Source organism: Eutrigla gurnardus (assembly GCF_963514095.1).
Source record: "Eutrigla gurnardus genome assembly, chromosome: 9".
NCBI lineage: Eukaryota > Metazoa > Chordata > Actinopteri > Perciformes > Triglidae > Eutrigla > Eutrigla gurnardus.
In genome coordinates this window covers 30,156,998-30,161,421 of record NC_139923.1, presented here as the reverse complement: position 1 = coordinate 30,161,421, position 4,424 = coordinate 30,156,998, and the positions used below count along the sequence as shown (strand labels likewise).

The 4,424-nt window shown below is 43.5% G+C and overlaps 1 long non-coding RNA gene across 1 annotated transcript; it reads right to left on the bottom strand.

Moving 5' to 3' along the window:
* Nucleotides 1–2,890: 2,890 nt before the first annotated feature.
* Nucleotides 2,891–4,102, bottom strand: LOC311018141. The gene is made up of 3 exons (XR_014597688.1): nt 3,936–4,102; nt 3,468–3,532; nt 2,891–2,953 (listed from the first exon to the last, which is right to left on the bottom strand). It is a non-coding gene; the product is annotated as an uncharacterized lncRNA (long non-coding RNA).
* Between the last annotated feature and the right edge of the window lie 322 nt (nt 4,103–4,424).

Here is a 4,424-nt window from a genome sequence, read left to right as displayed (position 1 = left end):
CTAGTGTACAGGGAGGCCGGGTTCGGCTGAGATTCACCAATTAACTTACTGGACCATTTCACCACCTGATTGAGTGAGTTCCTGTTCTTAATAGAGAGACTTCCAAACCATGAAACCAAAGAAAAGGATACAATAGATTCGATAAAAGCACGATAAAGATTTGACTCTGGACGAACGGAATAAATATTAGCAAGGGGAGGTAGGGGGCTTCTCACCCCTCATTCGCTAACATTACATCGATATCAGAGTAAGCCTTTGCTCCGTTGATTTTCCATTATTTATTTTAGGTTTTTTTTTTTATGTGAAGGTATGGTAGGTACATTTAACGTTGTTTTCTCGCTTAGATTTTTCAAAGATTCCTGAGAAATAGACACTGTACTATCCGATAACACCGTTATTGTAACCAGCAAAAATGGTTGTGATTTGCGATGCGTATGTCAGCGAACTGTCTGACATTAGCACGTTAGCCTACGTTAGAAAGCCTGATGGTACAGACACACCAACTCCGGCAGCAGACGTCAAGTCAACGGATCCCATTCATTGTCTATGTAGAGCAGGAGCTCCGCATGATGGATACGGCACGTCGAATTGACTGCCCTGTCGCCGTACGTGAATTTGCATAAAGTTCGATGGATTGAACTTTATGCAAATGCCGTCCGTCCAACGCAATGCCGCCGGCTCCAGAAACTTCGTTCAAACTATCAAACTAGGCAGTGTTGATCAAATATGAATCCAGATTCTGTTACTGCACTACACATTTCCCGCCTCAAATGTTTTCAGAAACATGCTTTAGCGTGTTGTTTAACTGTAAAATGAGATCGTTTGTGGCCCGGCCGCCATGTTGGAAACGGCAGAGCAAAACTCAAGTCCCGCCCACTTCGCAGGACGTCTATCCAATTGATCCAACTTGAACACAGTAGAGTCCTTAACGGGGCGTACCCACCAAACGCGATGAAACTTCATCGCGCGACAAGATTACATGTAAAGTCAATGCAAAGACGCGATTAGACGCTTCATCGCGCCGGGCGACGCGATGGACGCGATAGCGCGGCGCGATGGACGCGAAAAATCGCTTCATCGCTTCATCGCGCCATCGCTTCATCGCGCCATCGCTCGAGTTGAAATAATTGAACTTTTGCGGCGAATTCGCGTGAAGACGCGCCGCGACAGCCTATCAGCGTTGAGATCGTCACCGACGTGCTGACGTACGGACGTCCTGGTGTTCCCTCGCTTTTTGCCACAATATTTATATATTATATTATATTATATATTGCCCATAATCAAAGTTGGGGGGCGCACGCACGCGCGCACACACACACACATACATAGCCTACATATCAATCCCAGCTCTTTCACACACAGAGATCTTTTTTTTTGCGATTGTTTATCACTGGGGCTTATGGCCGGCTATGAAGCACCAGTTCTGGGCAGAGCAGCAGCTAAACCTCCCGGTCCTGTACCCTGGTTAGCAGGTCTTCAAACTGGGCAACAGTCAGCCTGAAGTACCGCTGGAACCGGCCGTCGTCCAGGCGCAGCTCCTGCAGGAGACGGTGGAACTCGCCGAGCTCACGCCGCCTCCGTAGGGTAGCATGCACCCAGAACCGACGTCGGCGCCTAGCCCGCAGACGAAGCTGGGAACTTCTCCAGAGTAGATACAGTGCAGCGATGGTGGTTATCTCAGCCATGATCGACGAGAGAATGAAATGGCGGAAGAAATGTTGTTGTTTGGGCGAGCTCGTCGCGCGACGCGATGACGCGATGCCGCGATGAGGCGTTTTTTGGCATATTGGACCGGCGTCAAAACTGGAGCGTCTAGCGCGACGCGATTTCATTTGTCGCGCGATTAAATCGCGTTCATCGCGTTTGGTGGGTACGCTCCGTAAGAGAGAGAGTAGCGACAACGGAAGTTCAAAACGCCGTCCGATCACGTGGTCCATGTAGCCTCCAAAAGTTCCCGGAAGTGCTTGGCGGGCAACACTAGGAAAACCACGACGATCGGTAAATAATGGTCAATAAATGCTTTGCGTTGCAACATGTATATTCTTGTGTTAATTGATTTGAACTCCGTTAAGTTTATCAACTTAACTTTACTGTACAGTCGTTGAAAAGTCGTAATATTTTCTCTTTTTCTTAACTTTCAGATTTGAGTGAGGAGAAAGGTGACTAACAAAGATTTGCCCATTGACTGCACATTAGGTCTGGACTCGTAACAACATTATGATAACTGTATTCTAATATGAAATCCATGGCAAATAAATTACACTTTGATTTGAATTCACTATAAATCACTATTTCTATCACTATGTGTTAACTATTCTTCCTCATCTCAAACTTACTCTACTCAGTGATGCACAATAAATCAGTAGCACAATAAATCACAGTCTTGTTTTTCCCAAAAGCACTTAATACCACAATAAATTCCTTAAAACAGTATGTAAAGAAGTGAAACAGATCAGCATGTTAAGCTGTTTGTGTCCTTTTCACTATGTAGTCCTTGACAGTCTTCACGATGGTGTGCTGTGCTGCGTGGGGATGCTCCAATCGCTCTGAGAGGGGTGTCCGCATGTATGGCTTCCCTAAAGACAGGGACAGGCGAAAAGCATGGGTGGTTAAAGTTGGAAGGAGCCATTTAACCACCTACAAAGACACTACTAACAAAAAAATATGCGAGGTAATCATATTCAAACAATGCATTTGCACTTTCGCACACTTTCAAATACCACACCACTGGGAAGTTTAAGATGTTTTTAATTAAAAACAGAACAGAGAACAGGAAAAACAATGCAAAAACCAAGGGAAATTACGTTGTGAATATAACGGGGAAGAAAAAGAAAATGACAGGAAAAAACACTTGAAGGCCATCATGGAAACAAGACCCAAACCAAGAAGGTGAACATCGGGCAACCCAAGAACAGCTGAAGGTGCTTCAGGACAGTGCTGGACAAGGGTAGAGCTGAGCACAGAGACAACAAAAAATATTTTAGCTCCTAAAAGAAGTCCCACTTCAAATTCTCTCTTTTTCTGTGTCTGCACTCTGCCTTCCTCCTGCAACCTGGGAGGGTGCAGTCTAGTGCAGGAAATGCAAGGCAGAGGGACCTCATACAACAACCCAATCACTTTCAGTTATAGAGATTCACATTTTCTAATCATCAACAGCTTTTCCTGCTCATGGTTAATTAAGTATAATCAGCCACTGATGTGTTACACGTTTTGTCAAGTTGCCTCAGGAACTGGATGTGTTTTATGTGTGCAAAGATTTGAAACATATCTACTAAGTGTAATGTGCCATCTGATAGTGTGTATTCAACCACTATGGGATATATGCTAGACATGTTCATAGTGCCGGATACAAGTGAGTTGTTGTGTGAGAACTAAGGTGAAGTCACTCTGCAGGCACATTTTGAGGCTGACCAGTTTTTGAAGACCAGCAAGGGCAAGACTAGGTTGAGAGAAGATGCGATACCCACCATCTTTGTGCATCGGCCAGTAGTCAGAAAGAGGAGGGCCCCTACTCCACGATGCCCCCCTTCACCTGCAAAGACAGGGTTCTTAGCTGCAGATCACAGCTACTGTATTTTAAGTGACACAGGTAAAATGTATATCAAATCTTGATAAATATACCAATATTTCTTATTTAAAGTGAAACTCTCGCTAAATGCAACCTAGGCTTTTTTGTGAATGTATACGAGTCAAACCTTTGTGTAAAAGCATAATTACGATGAAAGAGGCCCTTTTAAGATTTACCGTATTTTCGTTTTTGGTTCAAACTCATTTTCAATGGGAGTGCTACAGACACTTTCACACTAGCATCAAATCGCTATTTTTAAAACACACGCAACACTTTCGCCGTAATTATGCTTTTGCACAAAGGTTTGACTCAAATTATACATTCACAATTCAATATTTGAAAATACAGTTAAATGGCTTCTACTTACACCAGATTCCAAGACTGAGGAAAGAAAGGATGAGCAGAGTGAGAGAAGGGAAAGTGAGATAGAGGAAAGAGAGGACATGGCAGATGAGGAGAGACAGGGAGAGCACACATCAGCCATGCAGAGCAGGACGCCACCGCTGACAGAATCACAGCTCCTAAAACAATTGAAACGACAAGAAAATCTAATTAAAAAAACCAGGGCAGCACTGAGAAAATTAAAGAAGGAAAATTTAATATTCAAATGCGAACTTTTTCACCCCGCACTCAAACCTATATATATATATATAGCCTCAATTATATTAAATTGATGTTTATCTACAATCACACTCCCTGCACATTAAGCTGGCTATTGGTATAAATTGACAGTGTTCGATTAAGTTATATTCAGTGAACAGAATTTACATGCGTCCGCCTGTTGCATGTGTTGCTATCGTTATCCAGCGTGCTAGCTTAAACTTTTATCCGTTAATATTCTCTAATCTTCTAATCT